The sequence below is a fragment of the Cibotium barometz genome, chromosome 29 (genome assembly GCF_041138505.1).
Source record: "Cibotium barometz isolate CiBa-2024 chromosome 29, ASM4113850v1, whole genome shotgun sequence".
In the NCBI taxonomy this organism is placed as follows: Eukaryota; Viridiplantae; Streptophyta; class Polypodiopsida; order Cyatheales; family Cibotiaceae; genus Cibotium; species Cibotium barometz.
The window spans coordinates 21,574,933-21,600,203 of NC_141074.1; positions in this window are offsets into that span (position 1 = coordinate 21,574,933).

The following is a 25,271-nucleotide window of genomic DNA, read 5'->3' on the forward strand; positions in this document are numbered from 1 at the left end:
GGATCCGAAACTCTGTTATGGCGATTTTGCATTATCTTGGCCGCCGGGACCCAACTTTGACGCACTCGGAGAAGTGATTGCGATGCCCAAATCCATGCACGGAGTGATGTGGACATAGAGCAACTTCCCTAACACAAGTCCGTGTGGTCCGTTCTCTCAAGAACCTACTTGAAGCTGAGCCAATATCTCCAGAGCAGAGGGGTGCATAGGGATGACCTCCCAGGCAATACTGGTGAACTCCGCCAAGTGCATGGAGCTAAGAATAGTGAAGAAAACATGGGAAGGGTTACGAGAGGATCGTCGAAGATGATTACGATAAATGACAGGATACAAGTAGTGACATGGGCATAGATAGGGGCATAGATGGAGGCTTCAAAGGGGACAATCCTCTACATCATGTACTAAATCCATCTGCTAGATCCATATTTCTTGAGATGAGGGCTTGGAGAGTTGATTCGTTTGGATTATTATCAATGTTACTTTGTCATGGTGTGTTGCCTTATGACCACTAGTATCACCTTCTCGTTCCCATATCCACATTTTCTATACAACAAAATTTCAATTAAAACAATATTATGAACTATGTTTCAGTATCTTATCATACATTGGGCTCTATGAATTGAGAGATATGTGCATGTGAGATCTTTATGCGCTGAGAGTTCTATGCATTTGAGAGCTCTATGCATTGAGAGCAGTGTGTATGTGAGAGATCCATGCATTAAGCTCTTACATGTGAGAGATCTTATGTATTGAGCTCATGCATGTGATCACTCTAGGCATAACAATCTCTCACACGCATGAGCTCAATGCATGTGAACTCTATGTAGCTCTCATGTATGAGAGCGCTTACACTCATGAAAATGAGAGCTCATGCAAAAGAGCTCTTAATAAATGTGAGCTCTCATGGATAGAGAACTCACATGCATATAGAGATATCATGCAGCGCACGAGAGCTCGTACACTCAATGCAAATAAATGAAAATAAGAGATCTTATGCATAGAGATCTCTTTCAGCCCCATGAGATCTCTAATGCTCTTATAAAAAACTCCCATAGCACCCTTGTGGGTTGCAACATAAAAAAGAGAGCATTGGGTTTAGAGCTTACCACAACTCGGTAGGTGGTGAGGACCTAACACCAAAGCATGGTCAGGACGTGAGGTCAAGAGAATAACACAATAGAGAATTATTTACATACTTTTATTTACTATGATGCATGTGTTATCGATTATGCATAGAGGGCTGTCATGCATATAGATCTAGGATATATCTACGCAAGGTGTGAGAGCTCTCATGCATAGAGAGTTTTCATGCATTGTGAGAGATCGTGAGAGCTCCCATGCATATAGATCGCAAATCTCATGCATAGAGAGCTCCCATGCATAGAGAGCTCTCATGCATATAGATCAGCTATTATCAAGTGCGAGTCATTGTGAGAGCTCCTATGCATAGAGGGCTATCATGCATATATATCTCATGCATGAGAGCTCTTATGCATATCGATGAGCTCTCATGCATATAGAGTTATCATACATGAGATCTTATGCATGGAGCTCTCTTGTATTTTAAGAGGTCTCATGCATGAGATCCCTTGTTGAGATTCAAGCTCGATGTCAGTGTGAGCCAGCTATGCTATGTGCTGGCATGTTAGGTAGGAACATGTGTGAGACATAAATGACCGCATCTAGCTGGTCATAGTGTGTGGACATTAGCTAGGGTTAGATGTGTGTGGACACAACTCATAGTGTGTTGTGTGTATTATGGATTATGGCTTTATGCATTGTGTGAGGAGTGAGATGGCTTTCCTTAGGGTTTGCAATATACATTAGGGTTTTCTCCTGTGTGTGTGTCTCCTCTCCCTCTACCTATCTTTCAACATGGTATCAGAGCCTTGTGCCAGAGCCTTGTGCTGTCTATTAGGGTTTATGAGTGAGTGAGAGAAGAGGGAGAAGAAGCTTTTGGCAAAAATCAAAGCATTGACTGGTTGCACACATACCTAGGTGTGTTGGGGACTTAAACCCATCATCAATTAGTACTACAAACACTCCCAAAATCCTCAGGAGCAGGCGACGCATTCTAGACTGTAGAAACAGAGTATTTTTTTACCATTTTACTGAGTGGAGGATCAAATTCAACTAATGTGCTTGATATATTTCAAAATTGACTTAGAAATTGGTTGCTACACACACTTGAGAAGAAGGGTACATGATTGGATTGATCAATTATCATCAATTGAGCTGGGAATGAGCTGATTAAAGAGGCTGTTTACTGGTTGCAGAGAAACAGAGTGAGTTTAATCGAACAATTACTCATTGGTCTTAAACAATTGGACTAATTCCTTTTACATGGAGTTAGTGGACATCATTGCTAAGCTAATGAATGCCTGGTTGCTCAATTTGGACAAGGATTGAAGAAATTAGAGCAAAATTACTACTAGTTTTTCTGGTTTTTCCCAAAACAGAGAAAGGAGTTTTACAAAATTGATATGTACACATGTCGGATGGTGTTGATACTCAACATTGAGGTTGTTTAGGTGTTAATGCAAGTTACCCATACTTGATTGAACCACTACATTGTGATTTGGAGCCTTGGAAAGTGCATCAAATCAGGGTATCTCGGACTACGTGAGCTAGTTCATTTTGGATGCATACAGGTTGATTTTCTACATCAAATTTGAAGATTGTTGGGCTACTTTGAAGTATCTGGAACACTCATTGGAGTGTGGCTGAGCTGAGGAAGGCTCATTTATAGATTTGGAATTGTGCGGAAGGTGCACATTGAGCAAATATGTCGGATAATCCAGTACATATTGTTGGTCAAAAGCTGGATAGGAAGAACTTCCAGGCATGGAAGTACAGGATCAAAAGTTTTCTGAAGGAAAAAGGTTTTTGGAATCTCATTATAGGTGCTGAGCTAGAGCCGAAACTACCCCGACAACCTACACAGCAGTAGGTTATAGCTCATAAGCAATGGTCAAAAAGAGCATTCAAAGTGTTGCATTATCTGTCTATATGTATTTCGGATGCTATGCTCATACACATACATGATGCTGAGAATCCCAAGGATGCATGGGATACGTAATGGTGAAGTTGTTTGATACAGACACTAGTGCTCGCAAGTCTCAGTTTGCGACAACAGATTCATAATGTGAAAAGGAATAGAAGGAGCATCCATGATTATGTGCAAGAGATAAAAAATTTTGCTTGGAAATTTCTGCCATTTGGCACGCTTTTGCATCTTTTTCGAGAACCCGGATTCGGACAGTTAGAAGTTGAGGATCCGGGACCCCATCAGAGAACGGACCACACGAACTTGTGCTAGGGAAGTTTCTCTATGTCCACATCACTCCGTGCACGGATTTGGGCATCGCAATCACTTCTCCCAGTGCGTCAAAGTTGGGTCCCGAGACGAAGATAGTGCAAAATCACCATAACAGAGTTTCGGATCCGAAATGAGTCCGAATCACATCTGAATACAACAAGAAAGATCCAGGTTGGTTGCCACACATTTTTCCATGCATGATTCGATTTTCATGCCTCTTCGGCGTCGTTTGGGCCACGGTTGAAAATTTTCGCCATTTGGCACGCTCGTGCATCTTTTTCGAGAACCCGGACTCGGACAATTAGAAGTTGAGGATCTGGGACCCCATATGAGAACGGACCACAACACGGACATGTGCTAGGGAAGTTTCTCTATGTCCACATCACTTCGTGCATGGATTTGGGCATCCCAATCAGTTCTCCCAGTGCGTCAAAGTTGGGTCCCGACGAAGATAGTGAAAAATTGCCATAATAGAGTTTCGGGTCCGAAATGAGTCCGAATTGCATCTAAACACAACAAGAAAGATCCGAGTTGCTTTCCACACATTTGTCCATGCATGATTCGATTTTCATGCCTCTTCGGCGCCGTTTGGGCGACGGTTGGAAATTTTCGCCATTTGGCAAGCTCGTGCATCTTTTTCGAGAACCCGGATTCAGACAGTTAGAAGTTGAGGATCCGAGACCCCATCAGAGACCAGACCACACGAAATTATGCTAGGGAAGTTGCTCTATGTCCACATCACTCCGTGCATGGATTTGGGCATCGCAATCAGTTCTCCCAGCGCGTCAAATTTGGGTCCTGGCCAAGATAGTGCAAAATCGCCATAGCAGAGTTTCGGATTCGAAATGAGTCTGAATCGCATCTGAACACAACAAGAAAGATCCGGGTTGTTTGAGACACATTTGTCCATGCAATATTCGATTTTCATGCCTCTTCGGCACCGTTTGGACCCCTATTGGAAATTTCTGCCATTTGGCACGCTTGTGCATCTTTTTCGAGAACCCGGATTCGGATAGTTAGAAGTTGAGGATTCGGGACCCCATCGGAGAACGGACCACATGGACTTATGCTAGGGAAGTTGCTCTATGTCCACATCACTCCGTGCATGGATTTGGGCATCGCAATCACTTCTCCGAGCACGTCAAAGTTGAGTACCGGCGAAGATAGTGCAAAATCGCCATAAAAGAGTTTCGGATCCGAAATGAGTTTGAATCGCATCTGAACACAACAAGAAAGATCCCGGTTGTTTGCCACACATTTGTCCATGCATGATTCCAATTTCATGCCTCTTCGGCGCCGTTTGGGCCACGGTTGGAAATTTCCACCATTTGGCACGCTCGTGCATCTTTTTCGAGAACCCGGATTCGGACAGTTAGAAGTTGAGGATCCGGGACCCCATCAGAGAACAGATCACACTGACTTGTGCTAGGAAAGTTGCTCTATGTCCACATCACTCCGTGCATGGATTTGGGCATCGCAATCACTTCTCCCAGTGCGTCAAAGTTGGGTCCCGGCAAAGATAGTGCAAAATCACCATAACAGAGTTTGGGATCCCAAATGAGTCCGAATCGCATCTGAACACAACAAGAAAGATCTGGGTTGTTGCCACACATTTGTCCATGCATGATTCAATTTTCATGCCTCTTCGGCGCCGTTTGGGCCACGGTTGGATATTTTCACCATTTGGCACGCTTGTGCATCTTTTTCGAGAACCTGGATTCGGACAGTTAGAAGTTGAGGATCTGGGATCCCATGGAAGAACGGACCACACAGACTTGTGCTAGGGAAGTTGCTCTATGTCCACATCACTCCGTGCATGGATTTAGGCACCGCAATCAGTTCTCCCAGCACGTCAAAGTTGGGTCCCGGCGAAAATAGTGCAAAATCGCCATAACAGAGTTTCGGGTCCGAAATGAGTCCGAATCGCATCTGAACACAACAAGAAAGATCCGGGTTGTTTGCCACACATTTGTCCATGCATGATTTGAATTTCATGCCTCTTCGGTGCCGTTTGGGCCACGGTTGAAATTTTTCGCTATTTAGCACGCTCGTGCATCTTTTTCGAGAACCCGGATTTGGACAGTTAGAAGTTGAGGATCCGGGACCCCATCAGAGAATGGACCACACGGACTTGTGCTAGGGAAGTTGCTCTATGTCCACATCACTCCGTGCATGGATTTGGACATCACAATTACTTCTCCGAGCGCGTCAAAGTTAGGTCCCGGGCAAGATAGTGCAAATTCGCCATAACAGAGTTTCGGATCCGAAAAGAGTCTGAATCGCATCTGAACACAACAAGAAAGATCCGGGTTGCTTGCCACACATTTGTCCATGCATGATTCGAATTTCAGGCCTCTTCGGTGCCGTTTGTGCCACTATTGGAAACTTCTGCCATTTACCACGCTCGTGCATCTTTTTCGAGTACCCGGATTCGGACAGTAAGAAGTTGAGGATCTGGGACCCTATCACAGAACGGACCATACGGACTTGTGCTAGAGAAGTTGCTCTATGTCCACATCACTCCATGCATGGATTTGGGCATCGCAATCACTTCTCCCAGAATGTCAAAGTTGGGTCCCGGCGAAGATAGTGCAAAATCGCCATAAGAGAGTTTTGGATCCGAAATGAGTCCGAATCGTATCTGAACACAACAAGAAAGATCATGGTTGCTTACCACACATTTGTCCATGCATGATTCAATTTTCATGCCTCTTCCGCGCTGTTTGGGCCACGGTTGAAAATTTTTGCCATTTGGCATGCTCGTGCATCTTTTTCGAGGATACGGATTCGGACAGTTAGAAGTTGAGGATCCGGGAGCCCATCAGAGAACGGACCACATGGACTTGTGCTAGGGAAGTTGACATCACTCCGTGAATGGATTTGGACATCACAATTAATTCTCCCAGCGCGTCAAAGTTGGGTCCCGGCCAAGATAGTGCAAAATCTCCATAACAGAGTTTTGGATCCGAAATGAGTCCGAATCGCATCTGAACACAACAAGAAAGATCCGGGTTGCTTGCCACAAATTTGTCCATGCATGATTCGAATTTCATGCCTCTTCGGCACCGTTTGGGCCACGGTTGGAAATTTCCGCCATTTGGCATGCTCGTGCATCTTTTTCGAGAACCCGGATTCGGACAATTAGAAGTTGAGGATCCGGGACCCCATCAGAGAACGGACCACACGGACTTGTGCTAGGAAAGTTGCTCTATGTCCACATCACTCTGTGCACAGATTTGGGCATCGCAATCACTTCTTTTGGCGCGTAGAAATTGGGTCCCGACGAAGATAGTGCAAAATCGCCATAGCAGAGTTTCGGATCCGAAATGAGTCCGAATCGCATCTGAACACAACAAGAAAGATCGGAGTTGCTTGCCACACATTTGTCCATGCATGATTCGATTTTCATGCCTCTTCGGCACCATTTGGACCACGGTTGGAAATTTCTGCCATTTGGTACGCTCGTGCATCTTTTTCGGGAACCCGAATTCGGACAGTTAGAAGTTGAGGATCCAGGACCCCATCAGAGAACAGACCACACGGACTTGTGCTAGGGAAGTTGCTATATGTCCACATCACTCGGTGCATGGATTTGGGCATCACAATCACTTCTTCGAGCGCGTCAAAGTTAGGTCCCGGCCAAGATAGTGCAAAATTGCCATAATAGAGTTTCGGATCCGAAAAGAGTCTGAATCGCATCTAAACACAACAAGAAAGATCCGAGTGGCTTGCCATATATTTTTCCATGCATGATTTAAATTTCATGCCTCTTCAGCGCCGTTTGTGCCACTATTGGAAATTTCTGCCATTTACCACGCTCGTGCATCTTTTTCGAGTACCCGGATTCGGATAGTTCGAAGTTGAGGATCTTAGACCCCATCAGAGAATGGACCACACGGACTTGTGCTAGGGAAGTTGCTCTATGTCCACATCACTTTGTGCATGGATTTGGGCATCGCAATCACCTCTCCCGGCATGTCGAAGTTGGGTCTCGGGCCAAGATAGTGCAAAATCGCCATAACAAAGTTTCAGATCCGAAATGAGTCCGAATCGTATCTGAACACAACAAGAAAGATCCGGGTTGCTTGCCACACATTTTTCCATGCATGATTCGATTTTCATGCCTCTTCGCGGCGCCGTTTGGGCCACGGTTGGAAATTTCTGCCAATTGGCACTCTCGTGCATCTTTTTCGAGAACCTAGATTCGGACAGTTAGAAGTTGAGGATCCGGGACCCCATCAGAGAACAGACCACATGGACTTGTGCTAGGGAAGTTACTCAATGTTGACATCACTTCGTGCATGGATTTGGACATCACAATCAATTCTCCGAGCGCGTCAAAGTTGGGTCTCGGCGAAGATAGTGCAAAATCACCATAACAGAGTTTCGGATCCGAAATGAGTCCGAATCGCATCTGAACATAACAAGAAAGATCCGGGTTGCTTGCCACACATTTGTCCATGCATGATTCGAATTTCATGCCGTTTCGGCACGGTTTGGGCCACGGTTGGAAATTTCCGCCATTTGGCACGCTCATGCATCTTTTTCGAGAACCCGGATTCGGACAGTGAAGTTGAGGATCCGGGACCCCATCAGAGAACGGACCAAACGGACTTGTGCTAGGGAAGTTGCTCTATGTCCACATCACTCTGTGCACGGATTTGGGCATCCCAATTACTTCTCCCAGCACGTCAAAGTTGGGTCCCGACGAAGATAGTGCAAAATCGCCATAACACAGTTTCGGATCGGAAATGAGTCCGAATGGCATCTGAACACAACAAGAAAGATTCGGGTTGCTTGCCACACATTTGTGCATGCATGATTCGATTTGCATGCCTCTTCGGGAGCATTTGGGCCACGGTTGGAAATTTCTGCCATTTGGCATGCTCGTGCATCTTTTTCGAGAACCCGGATTCGGACAGTTAGAAGTTGAGGATTTGGGACCCCATGAGAGAACGGACCACACGGACTTGTGCTAGGAAAGTTGCTCTATGTCCACATCACTCCGTGCATGGATTTGGGCATCGCAATCAGTTCTTCTAGCGCGTCAAAGTTGGGTCCCGGGTGAAAATAGTGCAAAATCCTTATAACAGAGTTTCAGGTCTGAAATGAGTCCAGATCGCATCTGAACACAACAGGAAAGATCTGGTTTGCTTGCCACACATTTGTCCATGCATGATTTGATTTTCATGCCTCTTCGGCATGGTTTGGACCACGGTTGGAAATTTCCGTCATTTGGCACGCTCGTGCATGGATTTGGGCATCACAATCAGTTCTTCCAGTGCGTCAAAGTTGGGTCCCGAGTGAAAATAGTGCAAAATCGTTATTACAGAGTTTCAGGTCCGAAATGAGTCCAGATCGCATCTCAACACAATAGGAAAGATCTGGGTTGCTTGCCACACATTTGTCCATGCATGATTTGATTTTCATGCCTCTTCAGCGCGGTTTGGACCACGGTTGAAGATTTCCGTCATTTGGCACGCTCGTGCATCTTTTTCGAGAACCCAAATTCGGACAGTTAGAAGTTGAGGATCCGGGACTCCATGAGAGAACGGACCACACGAACTTGTGCTAGGGAATTTGCTCTATGTCCACATCACTCCGTGCATGGATTTGCGCATCGCAATCAGTTATCCCAGCATGTCAAAGTTGGGCCTCGGCGAAGATAGTGCAAAATTACCATAACAGAGTTTCGGGTCCAAAATGAGTCCAAATCGCATCTGAACACAACAAGAAAGATTCGGGTTTCTTGCCACACATTTGTCCATGCATGATTCGAATTTCATGCCTCTTCGGCGCCGTTTGGGCCACGATTGAAAATTTCTGCCATTTGGCACGCTTGTGCATCTTTTTTGAGAACCCGGATTCGGACAGTTAGAAGTTGAGGATCCGGGACCCCATTAGAGAACGGACCACATGGACTTTTGCTAGGGAAGCTGCTCTATGTCCACATCACTCCGTGCTTGGACTTGGGCATTGCAATCACTTCTCCCAACTCGTCAAAGTTGGGTCCCGGCGAAGATAGTGCAAAATCGCCATAACATAGTTTGGGATCCGAAATGAGTTGGAATCGCATCTGAACACAACAATAAAGATCCGGGTTTCTTGCCACACATTTGTCCATGCATGATTCGAATTTCATTACTCTTTGACGCCGTTTGGGCCACGATTGGTAAATTTTGCCATTTGGCACGCTCGTGCATCTTTTTCGAGAACCCGAATTCGGACAGTTAGAAGTTGAGGATCCGGGATCCCATTAGAGAACGGACCACATGTACTTGTGCTAGGGAAGTTGCTATACGTCCACATCACTCCGTGCATGGATTTGGGCATCGCAATCACTTCTCCTAGCTCGTCAAAGTTGGGTCCCGGCGAAGATAGTGCAAAATTGCCATAACAGAGTTTTGGATCCGAAATGAGTCCGAATCGCATCTGAACACAACAAGAAAGATTCGGGTTTTTTGCCACACATTTTTTCATGCATGATTTGAATTTCATGCCCCTTCGGCGCCGTTTGGGCCACGGTTTGAAATTTTCGCCATTTGGCACGCTCGTGCATCTTTTTTGAGAACCCGGATTCGGACAGTTAGAAGTTGAGGATCCGGGACCCCATCAGAGAACGGACCACACGGACTTGTGCTAGGGAAGTTGCTCTATGTCCGCATCACTCTGTGCACGGATTTGGGCATCGCAATCACTTCTCCCAGTGCGTCAAAGTTGGCTCGCGGTGAAGATAGTTCAAAATCGCCATAACAGAGTTTCGGATCCGAAATGAGTTCGAATCACATCTAAACACAACAAGAAAGATCCGGGTTGATTGCCACATATTTGTCCATGCATGATTCGATTTTCATGCCTCTTCGGTGCGGTTTGGACCACGGTTAAAAATTTCCGCTATTTGGCACGCTCGTGCATCTTTTTCGAGAGCCCGGATTCGGACAGTTAGAAGTTAAGGATCTGGGACCCCATGAGAGAACGGACCACACGGACTTGTGCTAGGAAAGTTTCTCTATGTCCACATCACTCCGTGCATGGATTTGGGCATCGCAATTAGTTCTCCCAGCGCGTCAAAGTTGGGTCCCGGCGAAGATAGTGCAAATTTGCCATAACAGAGTTTCGGGTCCGAAATGAGTCCGAATCACATTTGAACACAACAAGAAAGATCCGAGTTGCTTGCTACACATTTGTCCATGCATGATTCGAATTTCATGCCTCTTCGGGGCCGTTTGGGCCACAGTTGGAAATTTTTGCCATTTGGCACGCTCGTGCATCTTTTTTGAGAACCCGGATTCGGACAGTTGGAAGTTGAGGATCCGGGACCCTATTAGAGAACGGACCACATGGACTTGTGCTAAGGAAGCTGCTCTATGTCTCCATCACTCCGTGCTTGGATTTGGGGATCGCAATCACTTCTCCCAGCTCGTCAAAGTTGGGTCCTGACGAAGATAGTGCAAAATCGCCATAACACAGTTTCGGATCCGAATTGAGTCCGAATCGCATCTAAACACCACAATAAAGATCTGGGTTGATTGCCACATACTTGTCCATGCATGATTCGAATTTCATGCCTCTTCGGCGCCGTTTGGGTCACGATTGAAAATTTTTGCCATTTGGCACGCTCGTGCATCTTTTTCGAGAACCCGGATTCGGACAGTTAGAAGTTGAGGATCCAAGATCCCATTAGAGAATGGACCACATGTACTTGTGCTAGGGAAGTTGCTATATGTCCACATCACTCCCTGCATGGATTTGGGCATTGCAATCACTTCTCCCAGTGCGTCAAAGTTGGGTCCCGGCCAAGATAGTGCAAAATCGCCATAACAGAGTTTCGGATCCGAAATGAGTCCGAATCGCATCTGAACACAACAAGAAAGATTCGGGTTTTTGCCACACATTTTTCCATGCATGATTCAAATTTCATGCCTCTTCGGCGCCGTTTGGGCCACGGTTGGAAATTTCTGCCATTTGGCACGATCGTGCATCTTTTTCGAGAACCCAGATTCGGACAGTTAGAACTTGAGGATTCGGGACCCCATCAGAGAACGGACCACACGGACTTGTGCTAGGGAAGTTGCTCTATGTCCACATCACTCTGTGCACGGATTTGAGCATCGCAATCAATTCTCCAAGCGCGTCAAAGTTGGGTCGCGCGGCGAAGATAGTGCAAAATCGCCATAACAGAGTTTCGGATCCGAAATGAGTCCGAATAACATCTAAACACAACAAGAAAGATCCGGGTTGGTTGCCACACATTTGTCCATGCATGATTTGATTTTCATGCCTCTGCAGCAACGTTTGGGCCACGGTTGGAAATTTCTACCATTTGGCACGCTCGTGCATCTTTTTCGAGAACCCGCATTCGGACAGTTAGAAGTTGAGGATTTGGGACCCCATGAGAGAACGGATCACACGGACTTGTGCTAGGAAAGTTACTCTATGTCCACATCACTCCGTCCATGGATTTGGGCATCGCAATCAGTTCTCCTAGCGTGTCAAAGTTGGGTCCCGATGAAGATAGTGCAAAATCGCCATAACTGAGTTTCAAGTCCGAAATGAGTCGGAATCGCATCTGAACACAACAAGAAAGATCCCGGTTGCTTGCCACACATTTGTCCATGCATGATTCGAATTTCATGCCTCTTCAGCGCCGTTTGGGCCACGGTTGGAAATTTTTGCCATTTGGCATGCTCGTGCATCTTTTTCGAGAACCCGGACTCGGATGTTTAGAAGTTGAGGATCCAGGACCCCATCAGATAAAGGACCACACAGACTTGTGCTAGGGAAGTTGCTTTATGTCCACATCACTCCGCGCATGGATTTGGCATTGCAATCACTTCTCCGAACAGGCGTCAAAGTTAGGTCCCGGCCAAGATAGTGCAAAATTGCCATAACAGAGTTTCAGATCCGAAATGAGTTTGAATCACATCTGAACACAACAAGAAAGATCCGGGTTGCTTGCCACACATTTGTCCATGCATGATTTGAATTTCATGCCTCTTCGGCGCCGTTTGGGCCACGGTTGGAAATTTTCACCATTTGGCATGCTCGTGCATCTTTTTCGAGAACCCCGATTTGGGACCCCATCAGAGAACGGACCACACGCACTTGTGCTAGGAAAGTTTCTCTATGTCCACATCAATCCGTGCACCGATTTGGGCATCGCAATCACTTCTCCCAGCGCGTTAAAGTTGGGTCCCGAGAAGAAGATAGTGCAAAATCGCCATAACAGAGTTTCGGATCCGAAATGAGTCCGAATCGCATTTGAACACAACAAGAAAGATCTCGGTTGGTTGCCACACATTTTTCCATGCATGATTCGATTTTCATGCCTCTTTGGCACCGTTTTGGCCACGGTTGGAAATTTCTGCCATTTCGCATGCTCGTACATCTTTTTCGAGAACCCGGATTCGGACAGTTAGAAGTTGAGGATCTGGGACCCCATGAGAGAATGGACCACACGGACTTGTTCTAGGGAAGTTGCTCTATGGCCACATCACTCCTTGCATGGATTTAGGAATCGCAATTAGTTCTCCCAGCGCGTCAAATTTGGGTCCCGGGCGAAGATAGTGCAAAATCGCCATAACAGAGTTTCGGGTCCGAAATGAGTCCGAATTGCATCTGAACACAACAAGAAAGATCCGAGTTGCTTGCCACACATTTTTCCATGCATGATTTGATTTTCATGCCTCTTCGGCACTGTTTGGACCACGGTTGGAAATTTCCGCCATTTGGCACGCTCGTGCATCTTTTTCGAGAACCCGGATTCAAACAGTTAGAAGTTGAGGATCCGGGACCCCATCAGAGAACGGATCACACCGACTTGTGCTAGGGAAGTTGCTCTATGTCCACATCACTCCGTGCATGGATTTGGGCATCGCAATCAGTTCTCCCAGCGCGTCAAAGTTGGGTCCTGACGAAGATAGTGCAAATTTACCATAATAGAGTTTGGGATCCCAAATGAGTCCGAATCGCATCTGAACACAACAAGAAAGATCCGAGTTGTTGCCACACATTTGTCCATGCATGATTCGATTTTCATGCCTCTTCGGCGCCGTTTGGGCCACGGTTGGATATTTTCACCATTTGGCACGCTTGTGCATCTTTTTCGAGAACCTGGATTCGGACAGTTAGAAGTTGAGGATCTGGGATCCCATGGGAGAACGGACCACACGGACTTGTGCTAGGAAAGTTGCTCTATGTCCACATCACTCTGTGCATTAATTTGGGCATCGCAATCAGTTCTCCCAGCACGTCAAAGTTGGGTCCGGGCGAAGATAGTGCAAAATCACCATAAGAGAGTTTCGGGTCCGAAATGAGTCCGAATCGCATTTGAACACAACAAGAAAGATCAGGGTTGTTTGCCACATATTTGTCCATGCATGATTTGAATTTCATGCCTCTTCGGTGCCGTTTGGGCCACGGTTGAAAATTTTCACCATTTGGCACACTCGTGCATCTTTTTCGAGAACCCGGATTCGGACAGTTAGAAGTTGAGGATCCAGGACCCCATCAAAGAATGGACCACACGAACTTGTGCTAGGGAAGTTGCTCTATGTCCACATCACTCCGTGCATGGATTTGGGCATCACAATTACTTCTCCGAGCGCGTCAAAGTTAGGTCCCGGCCAAGATAGTGCAAAATCGCCATAACAAATATTCGGATCCGAAAAGAGTCTGAATCGCATCTGAACACAACAAGAAAGATTCGGGTTGCTTGCTACACATTTGTCCATGCATGATTCGAATTTCATGTCTCTTTGGCGTCGTTTGTGCCACTATTGGAAACTTCTACCATTTACCACGCTCGTGCATCTTTTTCGAGTACCCGGATTTGGACAGTTAGAAGTTGAGGATCTGGGACCCTATCAGAGAACGGACCATACGGACTTGTGCTAGGGAAGTTGCTCTATGTCCACATCACTCCATGCATGGATTTGGGCATCACAATCACTTCTCCCAGCATGTCAAAGTTGGGTCCCGGCGAAGATAGTGCAAAATTGCCATAAGAGAGTTTCGGATCCGAAATGAGTCCGAATCGTATTTGAACACAACAAGAAAGATCCGGGTTGCTTACCACACATTTGTCCATGCATGATTCAATTTTCATGCCTCTTCGGCGCTGTTTGGGTCAAGGTTGAAAATTTCTGCCATTTGGCACGCTCATCTTTTTCGAGAACACGGATTCGGACAGTTAGAAGTTGAGGATCTGGGACCCCATCAGAGAACGGACCACATGGACTTGTGCTAGAGGGAAGTTGCTCTATGTCCATATCACTCCGTGCACGGATTTGGACATCACAATCAATTCTCCTAGCGTGTCAAAGTTGGGTCCCGGCCAAGAGAGTGCAAAATCGCCATAATTGAGTTTTGGATCCAAAATGAGTCCGAATCGCATCTGAACACAACAAGAAAGATCCGGGTTACTTGCCACAAATTTGTCCATGCATGATTCGAATTTCATGCCTCTTCGGCGCCGTTTGGGCCACGGTTGGAAATTTTCGTCCTTTGGCATGCTCGTGCATCTTTTTTGAGAACCCGAATTCGAACAGTTAGAAGTTGAGGATCCGGGACCCCATCAGAGAACGGACCACACGGACTTATGCTAGGGAAGTTTCTCTATGTCCACATCACTCTGTGCACGGATTTGGGCATCGCAATCACTTCTTCCACCGCGTCAAAGTTGGGTCCCAATGAAGATAGTGCAAAATCGCCATAACAAAGTTTCGGATCCGAAATGAGTCCGAATCGCATCTGAACACAACAAGAAAGATCTGGGTTGCTTGCCACACATTTGTCCATGCATGATTCGATTTTCATGCCTCTTCGGTGCCGTTTGGGCCACGGTTGGAAATTTCTGCCATTTGGCACGCTCGTGCATCTTTTCGGGAACCCGAATTTGGACAGTTAGAAGTTGAGGATCCGGGACCCCATCAGAGAACGGACCACACACGGACTTGTGCTAGGGAAGTTGCTCTATGTCCACATCACTCCATGCATGGATTTGGGCATCACAATCACTTCTTTGAGCGCGTCAAAGTTAGGTCCCGGCCAAGATAGTGCAAAATCACCATAACAGAGTTTCGGATCCGAAAAGAGTCTGAATCGCATCTGAACACAACAAGAAAGATCCGAGTGGCTTGCCACACATTTTTCCATGCATGATTCAAATTTCATGCCTCGTCGGTGCCGTTTGTGCCACTATTGGAAATTTCCGCCATTTACCACGCTCGTGCATCTTTTTCGAGTACCCGGATTCGGACAGTTCAAAGTTGAGGATCTGGGACCCCATCAGAGAACGGACCACACGGACTTGTGCTAGGGAAGTTGCTCTATGTCCACATCACTTCATGCATGGATATGGGCATCGCAATCAGTTCTCCCAGTGTGTCAAAGTTGGGTCGGTGTGAAGATAGTGCAAATTTGCCATAACAAAGTTTCGGGTCCGAAATGAGTCCGAATCACATTTGAACACAACAAGAAAGATCCGGGTTGCTTGCCACACATTTGTCCATGCATGATTCGAATTTCATGCCTCTTCGAGGCTGTTTGGGCCACAGTTGGAAATTTCTGCCATTTGGCACGCTCGTGCATCTTTTTTGAGAACCCGGATTCGGACAGTTAGAAGTTAAGGATCCGGGACCCATTAGAGAACGGACCACATGGACTTGTGCTAGGGAAGCTGCTCTATGTCCACATCACTCCATGCTTGGATTTGGGGATCGCAATCACTTCTCCCAGCTCGTCAAAGTTGGGTCCTGACGAAGATAGTGCAAAATTGCCATAACACAGTTTCGGATCCGAAATAAGTCCGAATCGCATCTGAACACAACAATAAAGATCCGTGTTTCTTGCCACACATTTGTCCGTGCATGATTCGAATTTCATGCCTCTTCGGCACCGTTTGGGCCACGATTGGAAATTTTCGCCATTTGGCACGCTCGTGCATCTTTTTCGAGAACCCGGTCTCGGACAGTTTTAATTTGAGGATCCGAGATCCCATTAGAGAACGGACCACATGTACTTGTGCTAGGGAAGTTGCTATATGTCCACATCACTCCGTGCATGGATTTGGGCATCGCAATCACTTCTCCCAATTGGGTCCCGGCGAAGATAGTGCAAAATTGCCATAACAGAGTTTCGGATCCGAAATGAGTCTGTATCGTATCTGAACACAACAAGAAAGATCCCGGTTGCTTGCCACACATTTGTCCATGCGTGATTTGAAATTTCTGCCATTTGGCATGCTCGTGCATCTTTTTTGAGAACCCGGATTCGGACATTTAGAAGTTGAGGATCCGGAACCCCATCAGATAACGGATCACACGGACTTGCACTAGGGAAGTTGCTCTATGTTCACATCACTCCGTGGATGGATTTGGGCATTGCAATCACTTCTCCGAGCGCGTCAAAGTTAGGTCTCGGCCAAGATAGTGCAAAATCACCATAATAGAGTTTCGGATCCGAAATGAGTCTGAATCGCATCTGAACACAAGAAGAAAGATCCGGGTTGCTTGCTACACATTTATCCATGCATGATTTGAATTTCATGTCTCTTCGGCGTTGTTTGGGCCACGGTTTGAAATTTCCGCCACTTGGCACGCTCGTGCATCCTTTTCGAGAACCCAGATTCGAACAGTTAGAAGTTGAGGATCCGGGACCCCATCAGAGAACGGACCACACGCACTTGTGCTAGGGAAGTTGCTCTATGTCCACATCACTCCGTGCACGGATTTGGGCGTCGCAATCACTTCTCCTAGCACGTCAAAGTTGGGTCCCGAGACGAAGATAGTACAAAATCGCCATAACAGAGTTTTGGATCCGAAATGAGTCCGAATCGTATCTGAACACAGCAAGAAAGATCCGGGTTGGTTGCCACACATTTTTCCATGCATGATTCGATTTTCATGCCTCTTCGGCACCGTTTGGGCCACGGTTGGAAATTTTTGCCATTTGGCACGCTCTTGCATCCTTTTCGAGAACTCGGATTCGGACAGTTAGAAGTTGAGGATCTGGGACCCCATGAGAGAACGGACCACACGGACTTGTGATAGGAAAGTTTCTCTATGTTCACATCAATCCATGCATGGATTTGGGCATCACAATCAGTTCTCCCAGCGCGTCAAATTTGGGTCCCGGTGAAGATGGTGCAAAATCGCCGTAACAGAGTTTCACGTCCGAAATGAGTCCGAATGGCATCTAAACACAACAAGAAAGATCCGGGTTGCTTGCCATACACTTGTCCATGCATGATTCGATTTTCATGCCTCTTCGGCGCCGTTTGGGCCACGGTTGGAAATTTTTGCCATTTGGCACACTCGTGCATCTTTTTCGAGAACCCGGATTCTGACAGTTAGAAGTTGAGGATCCGGGACCCCATCAGAGAACGGACCACATGGACTTGTGTTAGGGAAGTTGCTCTATGTCCACATCACTCCGTGCATGGATTTGGACATCCCAATCAATTCTTCCAGCATGCTGTTTGGGCAACGGTTGGATATTTTTGCCATTTGGCACGCTCGTGCATCTTTTCCGAGAACCTGGATTCGGACAGTTAGAAGTTGAGGATCCGGGACCCCATTAGAGAACGGACCACATGGACTTGTGCAGGGAAGTTGCTCTATGTCCACATCACTCCGTGCATGGATTTGGGTATCGCAATCACTTCTCCCAGCGCGTCAAAGTTGGGTCCCGGCGAAGATAGTGCAAAATCGCCATAACAAAGTTTCGAATCCGAAAGGAGTCCGAATCGTATCTGAACACAACAAGAAAGATCCGGGTTTCTCGCCACACATTTTTCCATGCATGATTCGAATTTCATGCCTCTTCGGTGCCGTTTGGGCCGCGGTTGGAAATTTCTGCCATTTGGCATGCTCGTGCATCTTTTTCAAAAACCCGGATGATTCGGACAGTTAGAAGTTGAGGATCCGGGACCCCATCAAAGAACAGACCACACGGACTTGTGCTAGGGAAGTTACTCTATGTCCACATCACTCTGTGCACGGATTTGGGCATCGCAATCAGTTCTCCCAGCGCGTCAAATTTGGATCCCGACGAAGATAGTGCAAAATCGCCATAACAACAGAGTTTCGGGTCCGAAATGAGTCCGAATGGCATCTGAACACAACAAGAAAGATCCGCGTTGCTTGCCACACATTTGTCCATGCATGATTCGATTTTCATGCCTCTTCAGTGCCATTTGGGCCACAACAAGAAAGATCCGCCTTGCTTGCCACACATTTGTCCATGCATGATTCGATTTTCATGCCTCTTCGGTGCCATTTGGGCCTCGGTTGAAAATTTCTGCCATTTGGCACGCTCGTGCATCTTTTTCAAGAACTCAGATTCGATCGGACCACACAGACTTGTGCTAGGGAAGTTTCTCTATGTCCACATCACTCCGTGCATGGATTTGGGCATCGCAATTAGTTTTCCCAGCGCGTCAAAGTTGGGTCCCGACGAAGATAGTGCAAAATTGCCATAACAGAGTTTCGGGTCCGAAATGAGTCCGAATCGCATCTGAACACAACAAGAAAGATCCCGGTTGCTTACCACACATTTGTCCATGCATGATTTGAATTTCATGCCTCTTCGGCATCGTTTGGGCCACGGTTGGAAATTTCTGCCATTTAACATGCTCATGCATCTTTTTCGAGAACCCAGATTCGGACATTTAGAAGTTGAGGATCCGGGACCCCATCAGATAATGGACCACATGAACTTGTGCTAGGGAAGTTGCTCTATGTCCACATCACTCCGTGCATGGATTTGGGCATTGCAATCACTTCCCCGAGCATGTCAAAGTTAGGTCTCGGCCAAGATAGTGCAAAATCGCCATAACAGAGTTTCGGATCTGAAATGAGTCTCAATCGCATCTGAACACAACAAGAAAGATCCGGGTTGCTTGCCACACATTTTTCCATGCATGATTTAAATTTCATGCCTCTTCGGCATCGTTTGGGCCACGGTTGGAAATTTTCGCCATTTGGCACGCTCGTGTATCTTTTTCGAGAACCCGGATTCGAACAGTTAGAAGTTGAGGATCCGGGACCCCATCAGAGAACGGACCACATGGACTTGTGCTAGGGAAGTTGCTCTCTATGTCCACATCACTCCGTGCACGGATTTGGGCATCTCAATCACTTCTCCTAGCATGTCAAAGTTGGGTCCCCAGACGAAGATAGTACAAAATTGCCATAACAGAGTTTTGGATCTGAAATGAGTCCGAATCGCATCTGAACACAGCAAGAAAGATCCAGGTTGGTTGCCACACATTTTTCCATGCATGATTCGATTTTCATGCCTCTTCGGCGCCGTTGGGGCCACGGTTGGGAAATTTTGCCATTTGGCACACTTGTGCATCTTTTTCGAGAACCCGGATTCGAACAGTTAGAACTTGAGGATCTGGGACCCCATGAGAGAACGGACCACACGGGCTTGTGATAGGGAAGTTTCTCTATGTCCACATCACTCCGTGCATGGATTTGGGCATCGCAATCAGTTCTCCCAGCACGTCAAATTTGGGTCCCGGTGGCGAAGATAGTGCAAAATCGCCATAACAGAGTTTCGGGTCCGAAATGAGTCCGAATGGCATCTCAACACAACAAGAAAGATCCAGGTTTCTTGCCACACATTTGTCCATGCATGATTCAATTTTCATGCCTCTTCGGCGCCGTTTGGGCCACGGTTGGAAATTTTTACCATCTGGCACGCTCGTGCATCTTTTTCGAGAACCCAGATTCAAACAGTTAGAAGTTGAGGATCCGGGACCCCATCAGAGAACGGACCACACGGACTTGTGCTAGGGAAATTGCTCTATGTCCACATCACTCCGTGCATAGATTTGGGCATCGCAATCAGTTCTCCCAGTGCGTCAAAGTTGGGTCCCGGCGAAGATAGTGCAAAATTGCCATAACAGAGTTTCAGGTCCGAAATGAGTCCGAATCATATCTGAACACAACAAGAAAGATCCGGGTTGCTTGCCACACATTTGTCCATGCATGATTCGAATTTCATGCCTCTTCGGTGCCGTTTGGGCCACGGTTGGAAATTTTTGCCATTTGGCACGCTCGTGCATCTTTTTCGAGAACCCGGATTCGGACAGTTAGAAGTTGAGGATCCGGGACTCCATCAGAGAACGGACCACATGGACTTGTGCTAGGGAAGTTGCTATATGTCCACATCACTCCGTGCATGGATTTGGACATTATAATCAGTTCTCCCAGCGCATCAAAGTTGGGTCCCGAGAGACGAAGATAGTGCAAAATCGCCATAACAGAGTTTCGGGTCTGAAATGAGTCCGAATTGCATCTGAACACAACAAGAAAGATCCTGGTTGCTTGCCACACATTTGTCCATGCATGATTGGAATTTCATGCCTCTTCGGTGCCGTTTCGGCCACGGTTGGAAATTTTTGCCATTTGCCATGCTAGACCTCAAACTAATTCTAGCTCCACCACATGGTAGTAGACCTCAAAGCATGCTTGCTCTACAATGTGGTCTAGGTAGAACACAGCTCTACTGCGTGGTAGAGCCAGATCAAATGTAATTCTAGCTCCTTGGTTCTCGTCATGGTCTCTTCTTGAAGTAATTGGTTTTGTTGATTTGCATGGTACACAGCTAGATCAATGCATTCTCACATGGTAGAGCTAGACCTCAAATGCAATTCTAGCTCCACCACATGGTATAGCTAGACCTAAAGCATTCTAGTTCCACGATGTGGTCTAGGTCGATGCATTCTAGCTCCACCACATGGTAGAGCTAGATTGAATGAAATTGTAGCTCCTTGGTTCTCGTCATGTGTAGTTGGTCTCTTCTTAGATTAATTTGTTTTGTTGATCTGCATGGTACACAGCTAGATCGATGAATTCTAACTCCACCACATGGTAGAGCTAGACCTAAAATGCAATTCTAGCTCCACCACATGGTAGAGCTAGACCTCAAAGCATTCTAGCTCTACGATGTGGTCTAGGTAGAATACAGCTCTACCACATGGTATAGTTAGATCAAATGCAATTCTAATAATTGGTTTTGTTGATCTGCATGGTACACAGCTAGATCGATGCATTCTAGCTCTACCACATGGTAGAGCTAGACTTCAAATGTAATTCTAGCTCCACCACATGATAAAGCTAGACCTAAAAACATTCTAGCTCTACGATATGGTCTAGGCTGGATACAGCTCTACCACGTGGTAGAGCTAGATCAAATGCAATTCTAGCTCCTTGGTTCTTGTCATGTCAAGGAGGTCTCTTCTTGGAGTAATTGATTTTGTTAATCCGCATGGTACACAGCTAGATCGATGCATTCTAGCTTCACTACATGATAGAGCTAGACCTCAAATTAAATCTAGCTCCACCACATGGTAGAGCTAGACCTCAAAGCATTCTTGCTCTAAAATGTGGTCTAGGTTGAATACAGCTCTACCGCGTGGTAGAGCTAGATCAAATGTAATTCTAGCTCCTTGGTTCTCATCATGGTCTCTTCTTGGAGTAATTGGTTTTGTTGATTTGCATGGTACACATCTAGATCAATGCATTCTAGCTCTACCACATGGTAGAGCTAGACCTCAAATGCAATTCTAGATCCACCACATGGTAGAGCTAGACCTCAAAGCATTCTAGCTCTACGATGTGGTCTAGGTTGCATACAGCTCTACCACGTTAGATAAAATGCAATTCTAGCTCTACCACATGGTAGAGCTAGACCTCAAATGCAATTCTAGATCCACCACATGGTAGAGCTGGACCTCAAAGCATTCTAGCTCTACGATGTGGTCTAGGTAGAATACAGCTCTACCATGTGGTAGAGCTAGATCAAATGCAATTCTAGCTCTTTGGTTCTTGTCATGTGAATTAGGTCTCTTCTTGGAGTAATTGGTTTTGTTGATGTGTATGGAACACAGCAGGATCGATGCATTCTTGCTCTACCACATGGTAGAGCTAGACCTCAAAGCTTTCTACCTCTACGATTCTAGCTCCACCACATGGTAGAGCTAGACCTCAAATGCAATTCTAACTCCACCACATGGTAGAGCTAGACCTCAAAGCATTCTATCTCTACAATGTGGTTTAGGTAGAATACAGCTCTACCATAGTTACATTCAACCTCAGCCGGTTACATTCATTGAAGTCTAGCTCTACCACATGGTAGAGCTAGAAGAATGCATTCTAGCTCCACCACATGGTGGAGCTGGACCTCAAAGCATTCTAGCTCTACGATGTGGTCTAGGTAGAATACAGCTCTACCACGTGGTAGAGCTAGATCAAATGCAATTCTAGCACCTTGGTCCTTGTCATGTGAAGTAGGTCTCTTCTTGGAGTAATTGGTTTTGTTGATGTGTATGGAACACAGCTAGATCGATGCATTCATGCTCTACCACATGGTAGAGCTAGACCTCAAATGCAATTCTAACTCCACCACATGGTAGAGCTAGACCTCAAAGCATTCTATCTCTACAATGTGGTTTAGGTAGAATACAGCTCTACCACAGTTACATTCAACCTCAGCCGGTTACATTCGTTGAAGTCTAGCTCTACCACATGGTAGAGCTAGACCTCAAATGCAATTCTAGCTCCACCACATGGTAGAGCTGGACCTCAAAGCATCCTAGCTCTAGGATGTAGTCTAGGTAGAATACAACTCTACCTCGTGGTAGAGCTAGATCAAATGCAATTCTAGCTCCTTGGTTCTTGTCATGTGAAGTAGGTCTCTTCTTGGAGTAGTTGGTTTTGTTGATGTGTATGGAACACAGCTAGATCGATGCATTCTTGCTCTACCACACATGGTAGAGCTAGACCTCAAAGCCTTCTACCTCTACGATTCTAGCTCCACCACATGGTAGAGCTAGACCTCAAAGCCTTCTACCTCTACGATTCTAGCTCCACCACATGGTAGAGCTAGACCTCAAAGCATTCTATCTCTACAATGTGGTTTAGGTAGAATACAGCTCTACCACAGTTACATCAACCTCAGTCGGTTACATTCATTGAAGTCTAGCTCTATGGTAGAGCTAGAAGAATGCATTCTAGCTCCACCACATGGTGGAGCTAGACCTCAAAGCATTCTAGCTCTACGATGTGGTCTAGGTAGAATACAGCTCTACCACGTGGTAGAGCTAGATCAAATGCAATTCTAGCTCCTTGGTTCTTGTCATGTGAAGTAGGTCTCTTCTTGGAGTAATTGGTTTTGTTGATGTGGATGGAACATAGCTAGATCAATGCATTCTTGCTCTACCACATGGTAGAGCTAGACCTCAAAGCTTTCTACCTTTATGATTCTAGCTCCATTACATGATAGAGCTAGACCTCAAATGCAATTCTAGCTCCACCACATGGTAGAGCTAGACCTCAAAGCATTCTATCTCTACAATGTGGTTTAGGTAGAATACAGCTCTACCATAGTTACATTCAACCTCAGCTGGTTACATTCATTGAAGTCTAGCTCTACCACATGGTAGAGCTAGAGGAATGCATTCTAGCTTCACCACATGGTAGAGCTAGATTTCAAAGCATTCTGGTCAATACATTTATTAATCTTGCTCTACCACACGGTAGAGATAATATCCATTGAAAAACCAGCACTAGAATACTTTGAAGTCCAGCTAGAATGCATTTATCTAGCTCTACCATGTGGTAGAGCAAGACTAACAAATGTATTGAGAGCTCCAAGATGGAAATACTCTTCATCTCCTCCACAGTGTTTTCATGGATATATATTGTGATTTTTGAATATGATATTTTAAGTTTTTTTTTTAAGTGTAAGAATATAATAACTATTGTGGTTTTTGTTGCAGGTGAAAGATGTCTCAGAAAAGAAAAGTGGTGGAAGTTCTGGTCAGTGTTAACTTTGCCTCTGCTGATCAACGACGACAGTTTTTTTTTAAAAAGTGTAAGAATATAATAACTTTAATTAACAATTGTGGTTTTTGTTGCAGGTGAAAGATGTCTCAGAAAAGAAAAGTGGTGGAAGTTCTGGTTAGTGTTAACTTTGCCTCTCCTGATCAATGACGACAGTGGTACTTAGATATTTGGGGTCTTCAGGGTTCACAATTTAACAAAATTCATCTATTTGTTGCTAGTGATGTGGGCGTGGATACTTTTGAGGATCTAGGACCAATGACTCTATCTTATATTTTTGTAGTTGATTCTCATCTCGATATTGAATGCATAAATATTGGGGTACCTGGGATCCATGAGTATCAACTAGATCCCAAGGCATTCATTATTGAATGAATAGTAAGAGATAAACAAGATACTATGTTCTCTCGAGGGTGGAAGTTAGATTGTGCAAGTCAAGAAATAACTCTTGAAAAGTTGCAAGCTTCCATTACTTATTGTGTAAAAGGCAAACAAAAAAAAGAGAAAATGCCCTCTAAAAATCCAATTCAAAAAAAAGGCAAAAAGCAGTACAGGTATTATGGATGTAGATGAAACAGTTCTTAAATCTACAGTAGAGAAAACAAGCTTGGAAAATTCAACATAAATAAGATTTGTGGATCCCAAAGTTTTGGAAAATGAGGTGCAAAAGGCACTAAAGAGTGATATAGGGGTATGGAAAAATACTCTAAGTATTTTCCATTCAAGTACAAAGAGTATGAGATCCCTATAGATCAATGCTGGCTAGCTCCTGGATCACTATAACTCTCGTCAAATAGAACCTCACCGTGTGGATGAATGCATGTTATTTTTTGGTGCAAGTGCAAACAGGCCAGGAGCGTGTGCATACTTGATGTAAGATTCTCCCCCAGCCTTAGAGGTATACATGAGTAAGAATCTCCCTTTCTGATCTTATAATTATTCTCTCTCTAAAATAAAAGAAAGATTCTGTTTAAAAAAGGAAGAACCTTTTTCCTGAATACTTCTCGAGAGTCCCACCTGTTTTAAGATTCAGAACAATGAGTTCAGAAGGAGAATCGATGTTTTGGATATCAAGGTTTTGGTCTTCATTCGAGTAC